Raw genomic sequence first — 15112 nt, 5'->3', positions numbered from 1 at the left:
GCCATTGCCCTTCATTCGTCTTCCCCACTACAGAAAGTATAAAGGGCTCAGGACCAGAAGGTTACTTTAGTGTTGGGGAGCAGTTCAGAGGATGCCCTTGAAGAATTCCCAGAGATAGGGGCTCACTTGCTCAGGCTGTGCACAGGGACTGTGATTTACTCTTAAATGAAGAGCAAACTACTGTGTTTCTCACATATGCATGCCCCTAGATACGGCACACACTTTGCTTCGGGAAGGCAGAATGTAGAACAAAATTTTTCCAGAGTCATGGCTGAATTCTGACCCCATGGCTGATTCCTGAACCTCCCTACTCAGGTAAAAGTTAAAATTTAACCCTTTTACAGTCACTGCCAAATTGGTAGCAGCTGAGCCAAAAACGACAGCACTGCCAATTTGGCAGTGGCCACAAAAGGGTTAAAACTGTCATATACTCTACCCTTCCCTCTCACACTGGGAAAAGAAGAACAGTCCTGGTAGCCATAACAGCTCCTTAGCAACTGTTGCCTGCTTCAGTTCTGGTGCAGAAAATCAGCTTTTTTGGAGGGCTAATTTTCTTTTTTTGGAAAAGATGCATGTTGTATGAGAGTAAATGTGGTAGTTTAAAGGGATGCAGCTATGTCAATTGCTCTTATATTTCAACTTGATTTTAATGGTAGAAAACACGCTCTAGATTCTTGCTATGTATTCCATGTCCTTGTATCATTGTGATTATAGATGGGGTTTGATGGGGCTTCCCAAGTATTCCAGTTATCAGCTTCACAGTGTTATATGTTCTGATAAGCACTATCATTGTAATATGCCTTGGGGACTTTGAACACATGTGTAAGGAGTAGATATAGGATTGGGATGCACCCCCCCCCCCAAATATGCATGCATTTGTGCTCTAAAATGGTGAAATATGCACTTAAAATACTATAAATGTGCACTTTAAACTTAATTATGTTAGCTTCAAAATGTACAGAAAATAAAACCATAAAATAGAAATTTCAAAGTTCTCACTTGGGTAACCATCCATGTAACAAGTAAAACTTGTGTCCAAAACACATTCATGTCCCTTTTAAGAAACACTTACAGGTACGACCCAGTTAACATTGTTTCATTATTACATTGCTGATCTATTAGAGAACATACTCATTTAAAGTTGCACAATGTTCAGTTATAACGTCATTTGGCCACTGCCTGCTATTAGGTAACTACTGTGATGTAATTGGATTCGCCTAACATTGTTTTGCTTAAAGTTGCATTTTTCAAGAATGTAACTATGATGTTAAGTGAGGAGTAGCTGTATATTATGTTCTTTTACTTGCTTGTCCAATAGCTTGATTTCATAACAGGTAACTCACATTTTCCTAAGCTTTTTGGTGTTAATTTGTGGTGCTTTTCAGTCAGGGTGGGTTTATACACAGAGAAAGACCTCTCAGCAGAAGCTGGCACAGCTGGTACTTGTTCTGGTAGTTCTGGACCAGTGTTGTCCAAGGAACTGTTCCCAGCTAACAGCGCTTCCTACCCAGGCTTCTTTTTCAAAAGTCTCTGCATCTTGCCATCAATGTACGTCAGTGGTGCTCAAACTTTGGCCTGCGAGTCAGATGCAGCCTATCAAGCCTGTGTGAACAGCCCATTGCCAGCATGAGTTCCCCAGCATGTCAGTGTGACTCCTGTTGGAGGTCCTACCTCTTGTCCCCCCTTGCTGAGTTCAGCAACAGATGATAAGATGGGATGAACATCGGCAGTATTCACGCCTTGGACTCTGAAGCCACATGAAAGTGTGGCTCTAGCCAGAGCCTGCACTGACATGCTGGTGAGCTCAAGAGGGCTCGCTGCACAGCTGAAGGGGGTGTGGCTGCAGACCCCTTGCCCCTCCCCTGGCCCTCAGCCCACTTCTGATTTTAAGGTTCAGCCTCTTCATAAAAAAAAAGGTTGAACACCACTTGAATACATCATGTAGAGCAGAGTTGAGTTTTTCTTCAAACTCCTTAATTTGGTCAAGGGAATTGTGGATCAAGAGGGCTCCAAATCTTGAGTTTCTTGATTGCTTACAGTAGAGCAGAAAAGGATGACTTGGTCATTGCCAGATCCTCCTGCCTATAGGGCTGTCGAAAGCACTGACAGAGGCTGTCTTGCTGGCTTCAGAACTTCTGAGACATTTTTTACAGCCTCAAAATCATGAATGTCAAATAGGCTGGATTAGCCAAGTTTCCCAATGTGTCAGTACAGGCTAGGGTGTTAGGGACATGTCAGGCTGAACTTCTTTGGAGTGCTGAACTGTCAGTAGCATCCTTATAAATACCTTTTTTCACACCTGATGTGATAGAACTGACAGCTGGAAACTCAAGTGCAATTTGTTCAGTAACCTGACTGAGGCCATGCACCAAACACATGAAGTGCAGTAGGTGTGGGTGGAATGCAAATAGGGCTGTTGCTGCTGTCAGTGTGTAGGCTGCAGCATATGAAAGTAGATGCAACTTGTTTTAATTGTTTGCAACAGAATTAGGCCATGGTAGCTGCATCTACATGAGACATTGACTGCGCAGTAGCTTGTTACTACTGCGCAGTAGCATCATGTGGCAGGAAACATAATGCAATGCTACAACACAGTAGTAATGAGCTACTGCACAGTCAGTGTCATGATAAAACGGTTCGTCAATGTTTATACAAGTACTAAATGACTGTGCAGTAACGACTGTACAGTCAGCATCTCCTGTAGATGCAGCCACTAAGCATAAAGGCATTTGTAAAATGTGCTATTCTCATATGTCGAAAGGGGAGGTTTACTAGGTTCAGTTGAGTTTCCCAGTCATCAAACTGGCTAATATAAACAGCCAGATTGTCTGTTGTCACACCTACAGCAATCACTACATGGCTTTCCCTTCTATTGTCACGAATGTCCACAACTGTAGAATTTTAAACTATGGCAAGATAGTGTGTCCTTATAGTTGGGTCATCTGAAACATGCTGATTTAAGCAGTGTTTTTCCAAGAAACCACAAAAAGATGGTTTATTTAGTCTGTGCTAAGGATTGGTGCTGCATGCTGTAGCTCTACAGAGGTCAGCAGCGATATTATTAGGCTCTGAAGAACTAGGCTTTTGGCCAAGACAAGCGTATACTTTTTCCTTTTCTTTGCTTAGCAGCTAAATGGGTGCTAGTCTTTGTATGTTGCTGGATCTAGAATTTTTTCTCATATGGAAACTAGAAACAAATATTTTTCTTATTAGATGTGGTCAGAGTCCTTTGCAATTCACTGTTTTAGTACCCTTTGATTAGGTTGGCCTTTTGGCATTATTAACAATAAACAGCTAGCATCAATAGTCTCAAATAATTTAAGGCTTAGTTTCAAATAAGTTAAGATTAGTAAAAAAAAAAAAAAATCTCACATAAGCAGCACTGTTCATTATCTACTGAGGCTCTCTGTACCACTGACTGAGGGTACTGCTGTTACAGAGCTATATGGGACATCAGATATATACAAGATTGCCTGAAGTTATATGCACATTCTTGTAAGCCTGGTGCCTGGGGGGGAGGCCTAAGGAAGAAGGGAAGCCCCCTGCTGAGAGCTTCAAGGAGTCAGAAGTTCAGAAGGGAACAAGCACTCTGTCAGCATCTGCTGTAGAACAAAGGGATCTGAGTGGAAGGGACCAGGACAAGCCTAAACGGGATTCATTTGCATTACATGTGCAATGTTTTGGGACTTTTCAAAGCTAAAAATGGCTGTATTGTAAGTTTTGGGGAACAATATATAAATGGGATCACATGCACGTGAGAAACTAGCATAACAAAGTGCAAAGTATTTATTTTTTTAAACCTTTGAAAATAATGTTTTCCTTCAAGGTATGTCTTTTTTACACATTAATACCATCATTATGGACTATCCCTCTAATATGTGTCTGTATGCATTCTGAAACATGCTTACTTGGAGCTGTATTGATGCAAATGGTGTTTTAGTCAAAGTCCTGATAGCCTACACACCCAGGAAAAGAACATGCGCTTAGATACAAATCTAGTGTCTAGGAGAAGTCCTTTATACAGTGTTCAAATGCAGTGCTATCACTGGCCTATGGCAATTTGGGCCTTCCCAAACCATTTCCATGTGTTGCTTAAGCAAAGCTATTCTGAAAGCCTCTGTTCAAGGAAGTGGCTGACTCTGAAGTCCTGCTGTCTCAGTGAGCCCCGGTGAAGGATACAGTACACAGCTGGGGTGGTGGAGCTGCTGGCTGACTGCATCTGGAAGGCCGCAATCAATACAATTCAAGTAAATGAATAGCTCAGAATGAGGTGCTGAATTGGGATGAAGGTAAGAGTCTTCAAATGAGCCAATATGCCACCCACAGAACTGCCAATGCTTGGGTAGCATCACTGGATCTGCCAGGGTGTCAGAAAAGATTTGTGAGGATACAGAGGATGAAAGAGAGGAAGCCATCACAGAGAGCAGTGGCTGAAGAAGAGCACAGCTTTGTTGTCCCCCAGAGAGAGAGGCTGAGCATTGGAGAAACTGCCCGAGAAGCTGTTCCAGATGGGGCAAGCCCAGCATCAGGCCTGGCTTTGAATCAGCTATTGGAATTACAGGGAACTGGTGGGTCAGCACCAGAGAAGAACATAGGAAAAGAAAGGCTACCCCTCTTTGAGTACATTAAACTGTGAAGGCCTTGCCTGGCTACCTTCACCCATGCCAACCAGAGAAGCAGGCAGCTTCCCTGCCCCTGTGTGACCAGTGATTAATCTTCCTTTCTCATTGCCAGCTTGAGGTTTGTTACAGGGGCGTGGCTGGGATCACTTCAGCTATGCTGTGAGTAACAGCCTCCCAGGGCCAGGACAACTCAGCCACTGTCCAGAAGCAGTTTTCCCAGGAGAGGCTGACTGTTTTCCCTTTATGCAGTCTATGGGGATAGTGAGCCAAGAGGGCAGGTCTGGGGCCTGCAGTTAAAAAGCTCCAAGATTTGAAGGCTTGAGACTGTTTTTCTATTGCAGCAGATGCTGTGATTGTCCTGTGTGAGAGGGTATAAAATGCCACCGGAGGGAGCTCTCAGAGCCATAATCCCTGCCACAAGCTGCCCAGGCATCTGATAATAGAGGCAGCAGCATCCTTTGTACCATGGATCTGTGTTGTCTTCCCTCTGACAGGGTCCTGGGCCAGGTTGATTGTACATTCACTTGATGTAACTCGAGTAGATTAAAAATCAACTTTGCATTCGTCCCTAGCACCTGCATACCATTCACAATCTTTTTTTCCCTCATAGCCCTGCTCTGTTCTGTCAGACTAAAACTTGCAACTGATAGTCTGGTGACTAAACCGGCCTTATGCAAAATGTTACAGCATTTTTGGGAAATGAGTGAGTAATACACCAATGTGCTGAGTGAGCATCTAGATCCAGATGATAGCAGGCGCAGGCTTGTGTGCTGAAGGTTACAATGGTTTCAAACTCATAGAAAGTGAAGTACTGTATTTATGTCAAACCACTCAAGTCTGGACACTGTCAGTGGGACACAGAAGCCTTTCCTGGTACTTTTCTGCCCACAAGTCCATGCCATAAAGGGGTAGGTGGGGGCTCCAGCACCTGCTTCACATATTTACATGGACCTCCACAAAATAAATTTGCACCCATGGACTGCTTGTTTGCATCATGTTGGAGAGATGTCAGACAGAACCTTGGTTGTATGCTCATTAGACAGCACTTTCAGTTCATGTGCTGGAAGGCAGGTCTCTTTCCACAACAGTTGGATAGACTCCACTCCTCCCTTTGTGGGACTGGCTGCTGGCAAAGGCACTGTAAGGGTGTTCTGCACTTCCTATCAGATTAGTTATTTATAAGCATAAATAAGGGTGAGGAGCTGTGATTCTCTATGGCTGATTTTTTTTTCCAATTTTGGCATCGTGTGCCTAATTGCACATTTAACTTGCGTACAACATATGCTGGCTGAGGAAGCAAATGGGATTGTTCATGGGAAATGTCATTTCCAGAGGGTGAAAGATAGACTGCTTGTAGATGCAGCATAGAAATAAGCCATTCCTGGAGCTGGAAAAAATGGGCCCTTACTTTCCACCTGGGCAGGCTCCATTTAGGTTTAGCTGGACAATTGGCTGTGGCTCCGTAAATCAGAACTGCCTAGGTCTGGCGCAAGGTTAAGTTAGATATAGACAATTCTAGCTTAGACCCCAGGTGTGAAGTCTCTCAAGGACCTTTGCTAGCAAAGGATGAGGCAGAGCCACCACAAAGGTCTGCACCAGTAGATAATTCCCAGCACAAGGGAACCTACTGCTGTCTGAGCTATCTTGAACCAGAACATCGAAGCCAATCTAAAAAAAATTTTTTGGAGGGGAAGCAGCTATTTTGTTGAAAAAGAAATTCCAACAGGGAATGCGTGTTTCTCAGCAGGGTTTTTAGGATGGTTTTGAAACTTTTTTTTTTTTTTTTGGCAGGGGGAAGGGAAGGCTCAGTAACAGAACACTGAAAAATCTTTGCCAGACACGCACAAAATCTTGCTGAAACCAAAAATCTGAAAGCCCCGTAGAAAAGTTTCAATGAAAAAATGTATCTTTGAGTGCTGGGGAATGATGCCTGGGAAGCTGCATAAACTAACTTAACAAAAAGGCATCCTGATTCCCTATAGTGCTGGTCATGATTCTTGTGTTCGTCTGAATGTAGCCATAAATAAAGTCACTCGAGCGAAAGGTGTGGGTAACAGTGCTGCCATGTTGGCAAGCACCAAGTGTATTTGGAACATCAAGTAAAGCTAGCCATTAATTGCCATCAATAGATTCAACACAACAAAAGTTAGCTTAGATTCTAATGAGCACATTCAATACAGTCGCATATATCAGAAGGGTCAGATCTGAATTAGCATTGCATTTCAAGCTGATATCATCTGCATGTTTTATCTGCCTGCTCACTGCACAGATTCAATCATGCTGAAATTCTCCTGTTCTCTGTATTATTGGTCTTGAGTGTCTGTTATTTCACATGACTGCTTTCTTTCCTTGGATTCTTCATGCTGTTCCTTTAGCCTCAGGACATGGCCTGTTTTGCATTTTCAAGCATTGAGATTGCTTGTTTTCCTGAATTTCTGTTGTCCATATTGGGCCTGGCTCTGTGCTTCTGGTGGGTGCTAGGCCTCATCACTCTGCTGATGAATCGCATTTTTTGCTAAAAGGCACACTTGTGGTTTGTTTTGTTTTTCATTTTACTTTATTCAGGGGAGATGATTAAGCTGACGGCTGTATACACAACCTACCAAACATTTGTTCTTTGCTTCCAGGACAAGTTCTGCCATTGGGGTAATAGTTATTCAAGTCTGGAGATTATTGTGACACCATCAGCACCTCTATCTAAACATTCCTATGCAAAGAAAAGCTTTGGCAGTTCAACTATCCTTTTTGCAAAACAGTGGGTGTCAGGGTTTGGGAATGTAGCTGTTAGAGATCTTTGTGATCACTAATGGGAGATACACAGCTGTCACCTAACAGCTGCAATGCTGAAACCCCTCTCAGTCTACCCAGTAATTTATTTACTTAATTTCTAACATTGTTTTTGTTTTCCCTCCCCACATGGTCTAGTGCAGACTTGCTTGTTCTATGATCTGTCCGTGGTACTTGCTGTACTCATTTATAGACCCAATCTCTATGGATGAATTGGAAAGCAGGAAAGGAAGCTGATACCAGCCCAGGTCTCTGAGCTGAACAGTTTAGCTGGTTAAGCTATGTCATATGCAAGCTGAGGCAAGACAGGGTTAGGCTCTTAGCATATTGACACTTAACTTTTTTTAATCCCTGTTCCTCTTAAATCCTCTGGGTCCTGCCTGCCTCACTGAACATATTTCTGCATGTGATGTCACAGCTATCAAAAGGCTTATTGCAATCCAAAGAATTTGTGACATGTCCTATTATCTGAGGTGCAGACCGTCTGCTGTAGAAGGAGGAGGAGCACTATTTTTAACACGTGTTTCACGTTTTTCCCCCTCTGTGCCCCAAACTCTGTCTGCTTTGCTGCATTCCAGATCTGGGGGCTTATTTCTTGTTCCAAACAAGAGCCTATTAGAAGCGTTCACATGTTGCCAGTTACAGTGATCCATGAAATGACAGGAGGATTTTTCCAAAGGGTGTTTGTTTCCCCAGAAGTTGAGATTGTGTTGTTCCTTGAGGCTGGGCAGTCAGGGCCCAGAGTTGGCACCCACCACTCCCTCCCTCAATACCAACTGTGATTTTTCTTTATATCAGAATGTACATATCTGTGTTCATTGCTCCTCTGGCTCTGGAGAGAGATCACTCCTACAGTGGAAAGGGGACAGTCAGTGAGGATATTGCTATGTGGGTTATGAAAGGGCTTGTAAAACTCAGCTGTATGCCTAATTCAGAGCTACCATCTCCTAGGAGGGAGTCCAGTCCATCCTGACAATCAAAGAATAAGCTATGCTGAGTACAGCAATGGGTCCTACTTCTGCATCTCCCCCACTTGTCCCCCCACTGACATACCCTTAACCTTCATGCTATGTGGTTCCTGGGCTCACAAACAGCATGTGATTCAGGAGGTTATTAAGTCAGAAACTTCTCAGTTGTAGGCAAGCCAAAATGGGGCTGGGGAGGGGGAAGGGTTTGGAAACCGAGGCACAGACCTCCAAAGTGATCTGGCTGTGCTCACATGGGGAATACTCCTGAGTGAGGAATGGCATTTGGGACCTATCATCTTTCCAAAGATTCTGGGTAAGTGACTTGACCTTTGCTGGAAGCACCTGTGTCAGGGTCCACCCAGACCCCAGGCCTCCCAAGTCCCAGTGCTTTGTGTCTTTACATTCTTGCAGCCTCTGCCTTATTTGTGACACTGAGAAAACTATGCTGTGTGGCTGCTCACTGGAGCAAATCCCTCTCCACAGCCCACGGGTCGGGGTTGCCCTTGGAGAGACCAGGTTTCCATTCTCAGTTCTAGTGAAAGAGGCTTTATGTTTTCTTGTGTGCAAAATGTGAGAGAGAGAACTGTTTAGGCAGGGAAGTGAAGCCTTCACCAATAAGTAACATCCTTGAAACACACAAACATGAACATCCATTCACTGGATACTTGAATTTTCAGTATGTGAGTTCCTAGCCCAGACTGCTTGAACTTTTATTTGAGCCTAATTTGCATGAAATGAACTTTTCCACCCCAGGGGAATCTATAGCAGCTTTCTATTCTCTTGTGCAATATGCAGCTTTATTTCTACCTGGGAGAAAGGTTACAATCTGTGCATTCTCCTTTGTCTGAGGAAGGGTGCGTGAGCCTGAAAGCTTGCAAATAAATAATGTTTTTTGCAACTATTTAGTTGGTCTAATAAAAGATATCACCTCTGCCAAGAGTTCTGCATATAGTTCCCAGCCCAGACATTTCTGTTACACAATACTGGTATAAGACTCCAGGGAACTGCCTTTGGTTCATTCCTTAGCCAGGAAAATGAGTATATAGTTAACAGGGTGTCATTTCCTATTTTCAAGACTGCAGTCATCCCATCACCCCAGCTTGCCACCATTAGACTCCACTGCAGCCAGAGTGGCAGGGATTAAATTCCATCTGTGCTAGGTCTAAGTGGAGGTCTGACTGAACCCTGCTACTATGCCATTGAAAAAAACCTAGTCTTTTTTCCCCCCACAAATCTACAGGGGGAGAAAAATTCTCCCTCAAATCTAGTCTCTAGTCTTTTTCTCTCCTCAATTGATCTGACCCAGATTTCGGAAGAGCTTGCTGTCTATAAGCCTTTAAAGTTCTCCCCCTGCTGCTTCCCTCCCTCTGCATCCCATCTTCTTCCTTTCCTCACAGAGGCACTGAGAGAAAGATGCATTAATGGCAGGAATGGGATCACTCAGACAGCTACTAGACTGTCAGAAAGCAGGTCAATTCACCATTCCTTGTCAATCAGCAACATGCCTCCTCCTCACAGCTCCCACTGATTTCAGCACTGCCCGCTTGCATACCGGGAATGCAAGCTGGAAGCCTGATTTGCTTTAATCTTGTGCAGAAAAGTCTTGCTTTTGCCAGGATTCTCCTAGAAGTCAGTGTTGAAAAAATGAGCCTGTGCCTAGCATGGCTGGGGCAGATTCTGCTACTCAGGAAGGTGACAGGAACCAGTTCCCTGGGCTCCTGGATTGCCAGTGCCAAGTTGGATACACTCTCCACAGCAAACATTCCCAGGCTGCCCTCTGAAACAATGGGCTCTGATTGTAGGGCGGTTGAAACACACACAAACATATGCATGCACGCAGGCACTCTGGCTCTTGGCCCCACCTCGCAGGGCCCGCTTCCCAGGGTCTGGCTGCTAACTCCATTTTGAGGGAAGAGGAAGAGCCTGAGAGCACCCCTCTGCTTCCTGCTTATCCATTTGCAGTCTCCGGAGGAAGCACCACTCTTGCAAGCGGAGGAAAACCTCTGCTGCCTGAGGGCTGGTGATCTTAGGGGAATGGCGACAGGAGACACAAAACCTTTCAGTTCTGGGTCACTGGTTCAGTGCAGTCTGCAGCCTCAGCCACTGTGGGACCTCTGAAGTAGGTGTGCTGGCCCAAGTCTCTCCTTGTGGGTACTGAGCACATTTGGGAAAATCTGGCAGCAAGAGGCTTCTCATGCATCTTTTATCATTTTTGAATCTCAAAGGCCATGTCCACATGAGCATGGATGTTTGGCTCCCTGGGGAGCCACTACTTGCCCCTGGGGAACGCCTGTGCCACGTGTGCTTTGGCATGTGGCAAGTTACCCCAGGTGGGGTAGGGGAGGCTGGGAGCCAGCACTGGGCTGGCCTCAGCTGCCTTTCCTGGGGTCCTGGTGGCTTCTGGAGCTGCAGCAGCGGTGATTCTGCCACACAGAGCCTGGCTAGCAGCTGCAGCGTGGCTCCGGGCAGCCCGGCTCTGCTTTTGAGCAGTACTCGCTGCCTGTGTATGCACTGTTCTGCTTTTTTTCCGTGGGTTTTTTTGACCCCTGGATATCCAAAGGTCAAAAGAACCCATGGGGAAAAAAAGGTGGAGCAGCACACACACGGGCAGCATTCCCTTTCAGCATGGAGAACATCTGAATGTGCGGTATGTGGTGCCGCAGACATGTTTGCGGCGCTACATACCGCACAGCTGTGGTCTTCTGGATGTGGCCAAAAAGGGCAACAATAAGCAAAGATTTGGAACATCTCTTTTGGAAAGGTAGCTGAGTAACTTCAGCCCACGGTGGCTAAGACATCCAGTGGGTGAGGTCTAGACCCTTTAATGCCTACATGGAATCTTGTTCTCCCATCAGCCAGAGCCAGATTTGTTAAGATTTTCACATAGTAATATGGATGAGGAGAGCAACTTACTGTGACTTCCCCCAAGAGCCCATTGCAATAGCTCCTAATAACTGATTTCTTAAGAAGCACCCCTATGGAGACTCCCAGAGTAAAGCCCTGAGTCTTCTCCTAAAGAATGCCCTTGTTCCACTCCCCTGCCAATGTCCCATCCCCAGCCTTATGAACATGGTCTGTGCAGCTTATGCTTGGCAACACTGAAAGCTGAGAGTCCAAATAGAGTGGAACACAGTCCCCATTACCATTGATTTGCTGGACAGCAGAGAAGGCTATTTAGCTTCTCCAAATATGCAACTCATGCACAGGACCACCCTTCCTAATTAGCCTCTTTAGCTGCTGCTGGAGAGAAGAAAGTATTTTTGGACCATAAAGAACTACCCATGAGAATACCTGTCATTTTTCATCACACTGACATCTAGATATTTGAAATAAAAAGCAAAGACACGTTATAGAATTGCAGTACATTTCCTTGAAAATTATGCTTGGAGAGAGGGGGGAAAAGCATTCATTCAAGGCAATAAGCTACCAATGTAATATTTAGGAAGAGACAAGAATAGAGAGCAAGGTCAAGAGAATGTAACTTGGAAAGTTAGAAGTCTGCAAGTATTTCCCTCAATTTAAGGTAGTAACAGAAAATACACTGCACAAACTCCTGCTGGCCTTGGGGAGCTGGGTGAGAGAAGCTGATGGGTGCTCTCTCTCTTACAGTCCTTTCTCGATAAATTGTAACCTGAACCAGTAACACCGAAAATGAGAAAGCCTTTCACTGGTGGCCTGTTTTAATCTTTTCTACCTCAGGATTTCAACTGTAACTCCTTGGGTTTTACCCTCTATCCTGAGTAATAGACAGGCAATTGATATGTTTCAAGTTGCCTTTCTGCCCATACGGTTACTTTTTTAAAGCTTTTTCTTATGAAAGTGAATGAAAAGAAATAATAGCAAAGCTAATTAAAGTGTGGCTAGCAGTGAGAAATGCAGCACAGGGGGTCAATCCAGTGATCCACAGACTGGTTCATATGGATTCATGGACCAAATCTGGCCTGCAGGCTGTATGTTGGACACCACTGCTCTAAACCAGTGATTCTCAACTAGGTGCTGCTCAATATTAGCCCTGTTAGGTGTGCAAACACCCACAAATGATTCATAAGATAAATCTAGAGATGTCAGCTGGGACTCCATTTAAATAGGGAAACATTCTGAACCTGTTATGATCTTTCTGAGTTCTCTGCAACAGAAAAATTTCTGTTGGTTTTCTGTAATCAAAAAACACGGGGAAAACTAAGAGCTGACATTTTCCAGTGGGTGCACTGAGTCTAATGACGGGTGCCTCGAGTCTGGAAAAGGTTCAGACTCACTGCTCTAGAACAAGACTTCTCCAAACCAAGATGTCCATTAGAGTTGAAAAATGCTCTGCAGTAAGAAGGCTTCTCCCTCTTTCATACTGCAGATCATTTATCAACTTAAGTGGGTCTCTCTCAGGATCTAATAAACCATCCATTTCCTCTCACCTGCCATCACATGATGTCTTTTGGGCAACTATAAACAACAGCTTAGAAAGAAAAGAAGTCCTAGGAATATGTATGACTGTATTTTCAAAAGCACTTGGCACTGAGAGCCAGAACCCCATATCTTGACCTACTGAAGACTGCCTCAACCTATCTGCATGCCGCTGGCTTTTACAGTATCATTAACTAGCTATTATCTCCCAAGATGTTAAACATTATTTTGCCTTACTGGCACAAGGGTAAAACAGTCATGAAACCCATCCTATGAAAAGCATTTCAGAATAGGTATCCAGCCTAGTTTAATTCAACCATGACTCATAAAATATGCTTTCATATTTTTGCCAGGCATAATTGCTTCGCCATTATAGCCAAATGTAAACCCCTTTAACTTACACATTTAGGAATGTAATAGCTTTTCTTGTATAAAACACATATTTGAACACTGCAGTGCAATGCTAGCAGGAAGATCCCTGCTTTTAAATGCAGATATAACCCAGAATAAAAATCCTATGGCATTATAAAAATACATTCTGGTAGCTAGTCTGAGAATTATTTCTTGCCCTGCAGAGCCAGTACACAATGGCTAACATTTTTCTAACATGCCTAAAGTCCCACTTTTCAAGTTAGAGAAGAGCTTACATCTTATTGAAAGTCAGTAGCACTTAAGGGCTTCTGAAAAATCCACCTACTCTAAGCAACATTTGGGCGTGTCTACACAAGATGCTTACTATACAGTAGCCTAATAACACTGTTCAGTAGCGTGCTGGTCAAAAACCACGCTAATATGCTACTGCACAGTGCTATTAGGCTACTGTGCAGTAAATGTCACAAAAAAAGTGTGCCAGCACTACTGCCCAGTAACTGTAGTTACTGCTCATTCAGTTAGTACTTCATTAAGCAAGTACTAAACTAAATGTGCAGTAACTACTGCGCATTAATGAAGGTGTAGACACACCCATCAGGTTTCATTTTTTCTTACTCCCAGTAACTTCCTTTCCAGGACTCAGTGACCAGGAACCAAAGTTACTCAAAATCTGTAGAATACCTTCTTACTGAATGGAAAGACTTTTCTTTTCCTTTGAATATGTTGTTTCAGTGCTGGTGGTTGTAAAGTAAGGCTGTATTTTGGAAGGAAATAAACCAGCTACACAAAACAGTCTCATATCTGATATGAGACAACTTAAACCTGCAAACACATCCTGGGCAGTGTGGGGACAAATGCCAACATTAAGTTCCAGGCAAGCCTCACCATGATGAGTCCAGCATATGGAGAAGGTGCCCTTTGGATCATTACATTTTTACTAGACTTGCGGCCTTTAAGAAATGTAAAAGGTGCCTGCTTTGCATTTATTAAACTAGTTCTAGCAGAAGGATCTTGCCACCTCATTTTTCTGTTTTCCATATTAGGTAAGTTTACTGAGCCATAACAGCCATGTGGATGCTTCTGGGGATGCAGGGTACTGCACTTGGACAGTAAGAACCAGCAGCATACCTATAGGCTGGGGAACTCCCTTCTCGAAAGTACAGTGGCATATGGAGATCTTGGGAGTCATTATCGATTCCAAAATGAACATGGGCTGCCAATGTGAGGATGCAGTCAGTAAGGCCAACTGCACCTTGTCATGCATCCACAGATGCATCACAAGCAGGGCCAAGGAGGTGATCCTCCCCTTCTATGCAACACTGGTCAGGCTATAGTTGGAGTACTGTGTCCAGTTCTGGGTGCTGTACTTTAGGAGGGATGCGGCCAGCATCGAGAGGGTCCAGAGGAGGGCCACTCGCATGATCCAGGGACAGCAGGGCAGACCCTATGAGAGGCTACGAGACCTGAACCTGTTCAGCCTTCACAAAAGAAGGCTGAGGGGGGAGCTGGTGGCCGTCTACAAACTTACCAGGGGGGACCAGCGGGGAATGGGAGAGACCCTGTTCACCCAAGCACCTCCTGGAGTAACAAGGAATAATGGCCATAAGTTGTTTGAGAGTAGGTTCAAGCTGGACATTAGAAGACACTACTTCACAGTCAGGGCAGCTAGGATCTGGAACCAACTTCCAAGGGAAGTGGTGCTGGCTCCTACCCTGGGGGTCTTCAAAAGGAGGCTTGACAATTACCTAGCTGGGGGCATATGAGCCCAGCATTCTCTCCAGCTCAGGGCAGGGGGTCAGCCTTGATGATCTACTTAGGTCCCTTCCAACCCTACATCTATGACTATGAAGTGTCTGCTTATTTTGAGAGCTTTTATTTATTAATCCCTCCGTGGATCAAATGCTTTATCAAAACCTTGATTCCAATTCTTCTTATAGTGCAAGACCAAAATATTGTGTGCTTGCC

The sequence above is a fragment of the Alligator mississippiensis genome, chromosome 2, assembly GCF_030867095.1.
Source record: "Alligator mississippiensis isolate rAllMis1 chromosome 2, rAllMis1, whole genome shotgun sequence".
NCBI lineage: Eukaryota > Metazoa > Chordata > Crocodylia > Alligatoridae > Alligator > Alligator mississippiensis.
This window is presented reverse-complemented; position numbering follows the sequence as displayed.